This window comes from Nansenia antarctica (genome assembly GCF_963989245.1).
Source record: "Nansenia antarctica genome assembly, chromosome: 11".
In the NCBI taxonomy this organism is placed as follows: domain Eukaryota; kingdom Metazoa; phylum Chordata; class Actinopteri; order Argentiniformes; family Microstomatidae; genus Nansenia; species Nansenia antarctica.
In genome coordinates, this window is record NC_137681.1 from 31,659,974 (window position 1) to 31,672,894 (window position 12,921).

Sequence of the window (12,921 nt, forward strand, 5' to 3'; positions counted from 1 at the left end):
TTAATGACTGAAAACAGCTCTCGAAGAGATTGTCAAAAGAGACTCCGAAAACGAAACGTTGATCACTTTTGAGCAAAAGGCTGCACACACGCAATTCAAGTTGCTCTGATTGTCATTTAGAGTTACATTATAGGATTATTCAACAACAAGTCAAAATGTGCTCGTGAAAGGCAGAAAACAACACTTTGATAGTTTGATATAACTTGAGAACGAATGCAAAAAACAGTCCACTCTCAGAACAGGCCGCTTGGACACTTTCAGAACAGCTCTGTTAATGACTGAAAACAGCTCTCGAAGAGATTGTCAAAAGAGACTCCGAAAACGAAACGTTGATCACTTTTGAGCAAAAGGCTGCACACACGCAATTCAAGTTGCTCTGATTGTCATTTAGAGTTACATTATAGGATTATTCAACAACAAGTCAAAATGTGCTCGTGAAAGGCAGAAAACAACACTTTGATAGTTTGATATAACTTGAGAACGAATGCAAAAAACAGTCCACTCTAAGAACAGGCCACTTGGACACTTTCAGAACAGCTCTGTTAATGACTGAAAACAGCTCTCGAAGAGATTGTCAAAAGAGACTTCGAAAACGAAACGTTGATCACTTTTGAGCAAAAGGCTGCACACACGCAATTCAAGTTGCTCTGATTGTCATTTAGAGTTACATTATAGGAATATTCAACAACAAGTCAAAATGTGCTCGTGAAAGGCAGAAAACAACACTTTGATAGTTTGATATAACTTGAGAACGAATGCAAAAAACAGTCCACTCTCAGAACAGGCCGCTTGGACACTTTCAGAACAGCTCTGTTAATGACTGAAAACAGCTCTCGAAGAGATTGTCAAAAGAGACTCCGAAAACGAAACGTTGATCACTTTTGAGCAAAAGGCTGCACACACGCAATTCAAGTTGCTCTGATTGTCATTTAGAGTTACATTATAGGATTATTCAACAACAAGTCAAAATGTGCTCGTGAAAGGCAGAAAACAACACTTTGATAGTTTGATATAAATTGAGAACGAATGCAAAAAACAGTCCACTCTAAGAACAGGCCGCTTGGACACTTTCAGAACAGCTCTGTTAATGACTGAAAACAGCTCTCGAAGAGATTGTCAAAAGAGACTTCGAAAACGAAACGTTGATCACTTTTGAGCAAAAGGCTGCACACACGCAATTCAAGTTGCTCTGATTGTCATTTAGAGTTACATTATAGGATTATTCAACAACAAGTCAAAATGTGCTCGTGAAAGGCAGAAAACAACACTTTGATAGTTTGATATAACTTGAGAACGAATGCAAAAAACAGTCCACTCTAAGAACAGGCCGCTTGGACACTTTCAGAACAGCTCTGTTAATGACTGAAAACAGCTCTCGAAGAGATTGTCAAAAGAGACTCCGAAAACGAAACGTTGATCACTTTTGAGCAAAAGGCTGCACACACGCAATTCAAGTTGCTCTGATTGTCATTTAGAGTTACATTATAGGATTATTCAACAACAAGTCAAAATGTGCTCGTGAAAGGCAGAAAACAACACTTTGATAGTTTGATATAACTTGAGAACGAATGCAAAAAACAGTCCACTCTAAGAACAGGCCGCTTGGACACTTTCAGAACAGCTCTGTTAATGACTGAAAACAGCTCTCGAAGAGATTGTCAAAAGAGACTCCGAAAACGAAACGTTGATCACTTTTGAGCAAAAGGCTGCACACACGCAATTCAAGTTGCTCTGATTGTCATTTAGAGTTACATTATAGGATTATTCAACAACAAGTCAAAATGTGCTCGTGAAAGGCAGAAAACAACACTTTGATAGTTTGATATAACTTGAGAACGAATGCAAAAAACAGTCCACTCTCAGAACAGGCCGCTTGGACACTTTCAGAACAGCTCTGTTAATGACTGAAAACAGCTCTCGAAGAGATTGTCAAAAGAGACTCCGAAAACGAAACGTTGATCACTTTTGAGCAAAAGGCTGCACACACGCAATTCAAGTTGCTCTGATTGTCATTTAGAGTTACATTATAGGATTATTCAACAACAAGTCAAAATGTGCTCGTGAAAGGCAGAAAACAACACTTTGATAGTTTGATATAACTTGAGAACGAATGCAAAAAACAGTCCACTCTAAGAACAGGCCACTTGGACACTTTCAGAACAGCTCTGTTAATGACTGAAAACAGCTCTCGAAGAGATTGTCAAAAGAGACTTCGAAAACGAAACGTTGATCACTTTTGAGCAAAAGGCTGCACACACGCAATTCAAGTTGCTCTGATTGTCATTTAGAGTTACATTATAGGATTATTCAACAACAAGTCAAAATGTGCTCGTGAAAGGCAGAAAACAACACTTTGATAGTTTGATATAACTTGAGAACGAATGCAAAAAACAGTCCACTCTCAGAACAGGCCGCTTGGACACTTTCAGAACAGCTCTGTTAATGACTGAAAACAGCTCTCGAAGAGATTGTCAAAAGAGACTCCGAAAACGAAACGTTGATCACTTTTGAGCAAAAGGCTGCACACACGCAATTCAAGTTGCTCTGATTGTCATTTAGAGTTACATTATAGGATTATTCAACAACAAGTCAAAATGTGCTCGTGAAAGGCAGAAAACAACACTTTGATAGTTTGATATAACTTGAGAACGAATGCAAAAAACAGTCCACTTTCAGAACAGGCCGCTTGGACACTTTCAGAACAGCTCAGTTAATGACTGAAAACAGCTCTCGAAGAGATTGTCAAAAGAGACTCCGAAAACGAAACGTTGATCACTTTTGAGCAAAAGGCTGCACACACGCAATTCAAGTTGCTCTGATTGTCATTTAGAGTTACATTATAGGATTATTCAACAACAAGTCAAAATGTGCTCGTGAAAGGCAGAAAACAACACTTTGATAGTTTGATATAACTTGAGAACGAATGCAAAAAACAGTCCACTCTAAGAACAGGCCGCTTGGACACTTTCAGAACAGCTCTGTTAATGACTGAAAACAGCTCTCGAAGAGATTGTCAAAAGAGACTTCGAAAACGAAACGTTGATCACTTTTGAGCAAAAGGCTGCACACACGCAATTCAAGTTGCTCTGATTGTCATTTAGAGTTACATTATAGGATTATTCAACAACAAGTCAAAATGTGCTCGTGAAAGGCAGAAAACAACACTTTGATAGTTTGATATAACTTGAGAACGAATGCAAAAAACAGTCCACTCTAAGAACAGGCCGCTTGGACACTTTCAGAACAGCTCTGTTAATGACTGAAAACAGCTCTCGAAGAGATTGTCAAAAGAGACTCCGAAAACGAAACGTTGATCACTTTTGAGCAAAAGGCTGCACACACGCAATTCAAGTTGCTCTGATTGTCATTTAGAGTTACATTATAGGATTATTCAACAACAAGTCAAAATGTGCTCGTGAAAGGCAGAAAACAACACTTTGATAGTTTGATATAACTTGAGAACGAATGCAAAAAACAGTCCACTCTAAGAACAGGCCGCTTGGACACTTTCAGAACAGCTCTGTTAATGACTGAAAACAGCTCTCGAAGAGATTGTCAAAAGAGACTCCGAAAACGAAACGTTGATCACTTTTGAGCAAAAGGCTGCACACACGCAATTCAAGTTGCTCTGATTGTCATTTAGAGTTACATTATAGGATTATTCAACAACAAGTCAAAATGTGCTCGTGAAAGGCAGAAAACAACACTTTGATAGTTTGATATAACTTGAGAACGAATGCAAAAAACAGTCCACTCTCAGAACAGGCCGCTTGGACACTTTCAGAACAGCTCTGTTAATGACTGAAAACAGCTCTCGAAGAGATTGTCAAAAGAGACTCCGAAAACGAAACGTTGATCACTTTTGAGCAAAAGGCTGCACACACGCAATTCAAGTTGCTCTGATTGTCATTTAGAGTTACATTATAGGATTATTCAACAACAAGTCAAAATGTGCTCGTGAAAGGCAGAAAACAACACTTTGATAGTTTGATATAACTTGAGAACGAATGCAAAAAACAGTCCACTCTAAGAACAGGCCACTTGGACACTTTCAGAACAGCTCTGTTAATGACTGAAAACAGCTCTCGAAGAGATTGTCAAAAGAGACTTCGAAAACGAAACGTTGATCACTTTTGAGCAAAAGGCTGCACACACGCAATTCAAGTTGCTCTGATTGTCATTTAGAGTTACATTATAGGATTATTCAACAACAAGTCAAAATGTGCTCGTGAAAGGCAGAAAACAACACTTTGATAGTTTGATATAACTTGAGAACGAATGCAAAAAACAGTCCACTCTCAGAACAGGCCGCTTGGACACTTTCAGAACAGCTCTGTTAATGACTGAAAACAGCTCTCGAAGAGATTGTCAAAAGAGACTCCGAAAACGAAACGTTGATCACTTTTGAGCAAAAGGCTGCACACACGCAATTCAAGTTGCTCTGATTGTCATTTAGAGTTACATTATAGGATTATTCAACAACAAGTCAAAATGTGCTCGTGAAAGGCAGAAAACAACACTTTGATAGTTTGATATAACTTGAGAACGAATGCAAAAAACAGTCCACTCTAAGAACAGGCCGCTTGGACACTTTCAGAACAGCTCTGTTAATGACTGAAAACAGCTCTCGAAGAGATTGTCAAAAGAGACTTCGAAAACGAAACGTTGATCACTTTTGAGCAAAAGGCTGCACACACGCAATTCAAGTTGCTCTGATTGTCATTTAGAGTTACATTATAGGATTATTCAACAACAAGTCAAAATGTGCTCGTGAAAGGCAGAAAACAACACTTTGATAGTTTGATATAACTTGAGAACGAATGCAAAAAACAGTCCACTCTAAGAATAGGCCGCTTGGACACTTTCAGAACAGCTCTGTTAATGACTGAAAACAGCTCTCGAAGAGATTGTCAAAAGAGACTCCGAAAACGAAACGTTGATCACTTTTGAGCAAAAGGCTGCACACACGCAATTCAAGTTGCTCTGATTGTCATTTAGAGTTACATTATAGGATTATTCAACAACAAGTCAAAATGTGCTCGTGAAAGGCAGAAAACAACACTTTGATAGTTTGATATAACTTGAGAACGAATGCAAAAAACAGTCCACTCTAAGAACAGGCCGCTTGGACACTTTCAGAACAGCTCTGTTAATGACTGAAAACAGCTCTCGAAGAGATTGTCAAAAGAGACTCCGAAAACGAAACGTTGATCACTTTTGAGCAAAAGGCTGCACACACGCAATTCAAGTTGCTCTGATTGTCATTTAGAGTTACATTATAGGATTATTCAACAACAAGTCAAAATGTGCTCGTGAAAGGCAGAAAACAACACTTTGATAGTTTGATATAACTTGAGAACGAATGCAAAAAACAGTCCACTCTCAGAACAGGCCGCTTGGACACTTTCAGAACAGCTCTGTTAATGACTGAAAACAGCTCTCGAAGAGATTGTCAAAAGAGACTCCGAAAACGAAACGTTGATCACTTTTGAGCAAAAGGCTGCACACACGCAATTCAAGTTGCTCTGATTGTCATTTAGAGTTACATTATAGGATTATTCAACAACAAGTCAAAATGTGCTCGTGAAAGGCAGAAAACAACACTTTGATAGTTTGATATAACTTGAGAACGAATGCAAAAAACAGTCCACTCTAAGAACAGGCCGCTTGGACACTTTCAGAACAGCTCTGTTAATGACTGAAAACAGCTCTCGAAGAGATTGTCAAAAGAGACTTCGAAAACGAAACGTTGATCACTTTTGAGCAAAAGGCTGCACACACGCAATTCAAGTTGCTCTGATTGTCATTTAGAGTTACATTATAGGATTATTCAACAACAAGTCAAAATGTGCTCGTGAAAGGCAGAAAACAACACTTTGATAGTTTGATATAACTTGAGAACGAATGCAAAAAACAGTCCACTCTAAGAATAGGCCGCTTGGACACTTTCAGAACAGCTCTGTTAATGACTGAAAACAGCTCTCGAAGAGATTGTCAAAAGAGACTCCGAAAACGAAACGTTGATCACTTTTGAGCAAAAGGCTGCACACACGCAATTCAAGTTGCTCTGATTGTCATTTAGAGTTACATTATAGGATTATTCAACAACAAGTCAAAATGTGCTCGTGAAAGGCAGAAAACAACACTTTGATAGTTTGATATAACTTGAGAACGAATGCAAAAAACAGTCCACTCTAAGAACAGGCCGCTTGGACACTTTCAGAACAGCTCTGTTAATGACTGAAAACAGCTCTCGAAGAGATTGTCAAAAGAGACTCCGAAAACGAAACGTTGATCACTTTTGACCAAAAGGCTGCACACACGCAATTCAAGTTGCTCTGATTGTCATTTAGAGTTACATTATAGGATTATTCAACAACAAGTCAAAATGTGCTCGTGAAAGGCAGAAAACAACACTTTGATAGTTTGATATAACTTGAGAACGAATGCAAAAAACAGTCCACTCTAAGAACAGGCCACTTGGACACTTTCAGAACAGATCTGTTAATGACTGAAAACAGCTCTCGAAGAGATTGTCAAAAGAGACTCCGAAAACGAAACGTTGATCACTTTTGAGCAAAAGGCTGCACACACGCAATTCAAGTTGCTCTGATTGTCATTTAGAGTTACATTATAGGATTATTCAACAACAAGTCAAAATGTGCTCGTGAAAGGCAGAAAACAACACTTTGATAGTTTGATATAACTTGAGAACGAATGCAAAAAACAGTCCACTCTCAGAACAGGCCGCTTGGACACTTTCAGAACAGCTCTGTTAATGACTGAAAACAGCTCTCGAAGAGATTGTCAAAAGAGACTCCGAAAACGAAACGTTGATCACTTTTGAGCAAAAGGCTGCACACACGCAATTCAAGTTGCTCTGATTGTCATTTAGAGTTACATTATAGGATTATTCAACAACAAGTCAAAATGTGCTCGTGAAAGGCAGAAAACAACACTTTGATAGTTTGATATAACTTGAGAACGAATGCAAAAAACAGTCCACTCTAAGAACAGGCCACTTGGACACTTTCAGAACAGCTCTGTTAATGACTGAAAACAGCTCTCGAAGAGATTGTCAAAAGAGACTTCGAAAACGAAACGTTGATCACTTTTGAGCAAAAGGCTGCACACACGCAATTCAAGTTGCTCTGATTGTCATTTAGAGTTACATTATAGGATTATTCAACAACAAGTCAAAATGTGCTCGTGAAAGGCAGAAAACAACACTTTGATAGTTTGATATAACTTGAGAACGAATGCAAAAAACAGTCCACTCTCAGAACAGGCCGCTTGGACACTTTCAGAACAGCTCAGTTAATGACTGAAAACAGCTCTCGAAGAGATTGTCAAAAGAGACTCCGAAAACGAAACGTTGATCACTTTTGAGCAAAAGGCTGCACACACGCAATTCAAGTTGCTCTGATTGTCATTTAGAGTTACATTATAGGATTATTCAACAACAAGTCAAAATGTGCTCGTGAAAGGCAGAAAACAACACTTTGATAGTTTGATATAACTTGAGAACGAATGCAAAAAACAGTCCACTCTCAGAACAGGCCGCTTGGACACTTTCAGAACAGCTCTGTTAATGACTGAAAACAGCTCTCGAAGAGATTGTCAAAAGAGACTCCGAAAACGAAACGTTGATCACTTTTGAGCAAAAGGCTGCACACACGCAATTCAAGTTGCTCTGATTGTCATTTAGAGTTACATTATAGGATTATTCAACAACAAGTCAAAATGTGCTCGTGAAAGGCAGAAAACAACACTTTGATAGTTTGATATAACTTGAGAACGAATGCAAAAAACAGTCCACTCTAAGAACAGGCCACTTGGACACTTTCAGAACAGCTCTGTTAATGACTGAAAACAGCTCTCGAAGAGATTGTCAAAAGAGACTTCGAAAACGAAACGTTGATCACTTTTGAGCAAAAGGCTGCACACACGCAATTCAAGTTGCTCTGATTGTCATTTAGAGTTACATTATAGGATTATTCAACAACAAGTCAAAATGTGCTCGTGAAAGGCAGAAAACAACACTTTGATAGTTTGATATAACTTGAGAACGAATGCAAAAAACAGTCCACTCTCAGAACAGGCCGCTTGGACACTTTCAGAACAGCTCTGTTAATGACTGAAAACAGCTCTCGAAGAGATTGTCAAAAGAGACTCCGAAAACGAAACGTTGATCACTTTTGAGCAAAAGGCTGCACACACGCAATTCAAGTTGCTCTGATTGTCATTTAGAGTTACATTATAGGATTATTCAACAACAAGTCAAAATGTGCTCGTGAAAGGCAGAAAACAACACTTTGATAGTTTGATATAAATTGAGAACGAATGCAAAAAACAGTCCACTCTAAGAACAGGCCGCTTGGACACTTTCAGAACAGCTCTGTTAATGACTGAAAACAGCTCTCGAAGAGATTGTCAAAAGAGACTTCGAAAACGAAACGTTGATCACTTTTGAGCAAAAGGCTGCACACACGCAATTCAAGTTGCTCTGATTGTCATTTAGAGTTACATTATAGGATTATTCAACAACAAGTCAAAATGTGCTCGTGAAAGGCAGAAAACAACACTTTGATAGTTTGATATAACTTGAGAACGAATGCAAAAAACAGTCCACTCTAAGAACAGGCCGCTTGGACACTTTCAGAACAGCTCTGTTAATGACTGAAAACAGCTCTCGAAGAGATTGTCAAAAGAGACTCCGAAAACGAAACGTTGATCACTTTTGAGCAAAAGGCTGCACACACGCAATTCAAGTTGCTCTGATTGTCATTTAGAGTTACATTATAGGAGCATTCAGCAACAAGTCAAAATGTGCTCCAGAAAAGCAGAAAACAACACTGATAGAACTTGAGAACGAATGCAAAAAACAGTCCACTCTCAGAACAGGCCGCTTGGACACTTTCAGAACAGCTCTGTTAATGACTGAAAACAGCTCTCGAAGAGATTGTCAAAAGAGACTTCGAAAACGAAACGTTGATCACTTTTGAGCAAAAGGCTGCACACACGCAATTCAAGTTGCTCTGATTGTCATTTAGAGTTACATTATAGGATTATTCAACAACAAGTCAAAATGTGCTCGTGAAAGGCAGAAAACAACACTTTGATAGTTTGATATAACTTGAGAACGAATGCAAAAAACAGTCCACTCTCAGAACAGGCCGCTTGGACACTTTCAGAACAGCTCTGTTAATGACTGAAAACAGCTCTCGAAGAGATTGTCAAAAGAGACTCCGAAAACGAAACGTTGATCACTTTTGAGCAAAAGGCTGCACACACGCAATTCAAGTTGCTCTGATTGTCATTTAGAGTTACATTATAGGATTATTCAACAACAAGTCAAAATGTGCTCGTGAAAGGCAGAAAACAACACTTTGATAGTTTGATATAAATTGAGAACGAATGCAAAAAACAGTCCACTCTAAGAACAGGCCGCTTGGACACTTTCAGAACAGCTCTGTTAATGACTGAAAACAGCTCTCGAAGAGATTGTCAAAAGAGACTTCGAAAACGAAACGTTGATCACTTTTGAGCAAAAGGCTGCACACACGCAATTCAAGTTGCTCTGATTGTCATTTAGAGTTACATTATAGGATTATTCAACAACAAGTCAAAATGTGCTCGTGAAAGGCAGAAAACAACACTTTGATAGTTTGATATAACTTGAGAACGAATGCAAAAAACAGTCCACTCTAAGAACAGGCCGCTTGGACACTTTCAGAACAGCTCTGTTAATGACTGAAAACAGCTCTCGAAGAGATTGTCAAAAGAGACTCCGAAAACGAAACGTTGATCACTTTTGAGCAAAAGGCTGCACACACGCAATTCAAGTTGCTCTGATTGTCATTTAGAGTTACATTATAGGATTATTCAACAACAAGTCAAAATGTGCTCGTGAAAGGCAGAAAACAACACTTTGATAGTTTGATATAACTTGAGAACGAATGCAAAAAACAGTCCACTCTAAGAACAGGCCGCTTGGACACTTTCAGAACAGCTCTGTTAATGACTGAAAACAGCTCTCGAAGAGATTGTCAAAAGAGACTCCGAAAACGAAACGTTGATCACTTTTGACCAAAAGGCTGCACACACGCAATTCAAGTTGCTCTGATTGTCATTTAGAGTTACATTATAGGATTATTCAACAACAAGTCAAAATGTGCTCGTGAAAGGCAGAAAACAACACTTTGATAGTTTGATATAACTTGAGAACGAATGCAAAAAACAGTCCACTCTAAGAACAGGCCACTTGGACACTTTCAGAACAGATCTGTTAATGACTGAAAACAGCTCTCGAAGAGATTGTCAAAAGAGACTCCGAAAACGAAACGTTGATCACTTTTGAGCAAAAGGCTGCACACACGCAATTCAAGTTGCTCTGATTGTCATTTAGAGTTACATTATAGGATTATTCAACAACAAGTCAAAATGTGCTCGTGAAAGGCAGAAAACAACACTTTGATAGTTTGATATAACTTGAGAACGAATGCAAAAAACAGTCCACTCTCAGAACAGGCCGCTTGGACACTTTCAGAACAGCTCTGTTAATGACTGAAAACAGCTCTCGAAGAGATTGTCAAAAGAGACTCCGAAAACGAAACGTTGATCACTTTTGAGCAAAAGGCTGCACACACGCAATTCAAGTTGCTCTGATTGTCATTTAGAGTTACATTATAGGATTATTCAACAACAAGTCAAAATGTGCTCGTGAAAGGCAGAAAACAACACTTTGATAGTTTGATATAACTTGAGAACGAATGCAAAAAACAGTCCACTCTAAGAACAGGCCACTTGGACACTTTCAGAACAGCTCTGTTAATGACTGAAAACAGCTCTCGAAGAGATTGTCAAAAGAGACTTCGAAAACGAAACGTTGATCACTTTTGAGCAAAAGGCTGCACACACGCAATTCAAGTTGCTCTGATTGTCATTTAGAGTTACATTATAGGATTATTCAACAACAAGTCAAAATGTGCTCGTGAAAGGCAGAAAACAACACTTTGATAGTTTGATATAACTTGAGAACGAATGCAAAAAACAGTCCACTCTCAGAACAGGCCGCTTGGACACTTTCAGAACAGCTCAGTTAATGACTGAAAACAGCTCTCGAAGAGATTGTCAAAAGAGACTCCGAAAACGAAACGTTGATCACTTTTGAGCAAAAGGCTGCACACACGCAATTCAAGTTGCTCTGATTGTCATTTAGAGTTACATTATAGGATTATTCAACAACAAGTCAAAATGTGCTCGTGAAAGGCAGAAAACAACACTTTGATAGTTTGATATAACTTGAGAACGAATGCAAAAAACAGTCCACTCTAAGAACAGGCCGCTTGGACACTTTCAGAACAGCTCTGTTAATGACTGAAAACAGCTCTCGAAGAGATTGTCAAAAGAGACTTCGAAAACGAAACGTTGATCACTTTTGAGCAAAAGGCTGCACACACGCAATTCAAGTTGCTCTGATTGTCATTTAGAGTTACATTATAGGATTATTCAACAACAAGTCAAAATGTGCTCGTGAAAGGCAGAAAACAACACTTTGATAGTTTGATATAACTTGAGAACGAATGCAAAAAACAGTCCACTCTAAGAATAGGCCGCTTGGACACTTTCAGAACAGCTCTGTTAATGACTGAAAACAGCTCTCGAAGAGATTGTCAAAAGAGACTCCGAAAACGAAACGTTGATCACTTTTGAGCAAAAGGCTGCACACACGCAATTCAAGTTGCTCTGATTGTCATTTAGAGTTACATTATAGGATTATTCAACAACAAGTCAAAATGTGCTCGTGAAAGGCAGAAAACAACACTTTGATAGTTTGATATAACTTGAGAACGAATGCAAAAAACAGTCCACTCTAAGAACAGGCCGCTTGGACACTTTCAGAACAGCTCTGTTAATGACTGAAAACAGCTCTCGAAGAGATTGTCAAAAGAGACTCCGAAAACGAAACGTTGATCACTTTTGAGCAAAAGGCTGCACACACGCAATTCAAGTTGCTCTGATTGTCATTTAGAGTTACATTATAGGATTATTCAACAACAAGTCAAAATGTGCTCGTGAAAGGCAGAAAACAACACTTTGATAGTTTGATATAACTTGAGAACGAATGCAAAAAACAGTCCACTCTCAGAACAGGCCGCTTGGACACTTTCAGAACAGCTCTGTTAATGACTGAAAACAGCTCTCGAAGAGATTGTCAAAAGAGACTCCGAAAACGAAACGTTGATCACTTTTGAGCAAAAGGCTGCACACACGCAATTCAAGTTGCTCTGATTGTCATTTAGAGTTACATTATAGGATTATTCAACAACAAGTCAAAATGTGCTCGTGAAAGGCAGAAAACAACACTTTGATAGTTTGATATAACTTGAGAACGAATGCAAAAAACAGTCCACTCTAAGAATAGGCCGCTTGGACACTTTCAGAACAGCTCTGTTAATGACTGAAAACAGCTCTCGAAGAGATTGTCAAAAGAGACTCCGAAAACGAAACGTTGATCACTTTTGAGCAAAAGGCTGCACACACGCAATTCAAGTTGCTCTGATTGTCATTTAGAGTTACATTATAGGATTATTCAACAACAAGTCAAAATGTGCTCGTGAAAGGCAGAAAACAACACTTTGATAGTTTGATATAACTTGAGAACGAATGCAAAAAACAGTCCACTCTAAGAACAGGCCGCTTGGACACTTTCAGAACAGCTCTGTTAATGACTGAAAACAGCTCTCGAAGAGATTGTCAAAAGAGACTCCGAAAACGAAACGTTGATCACTTTTGAGCAAAAGGCTGCACACACGCAATTCAAGTTGCTCTGATTGTCATTTAGAGTTACATTATAGGATTATTCAACAACAAGTCAAAATGTGCTCGTGAAAGGCAGAAAACAACACTTTGATAGTT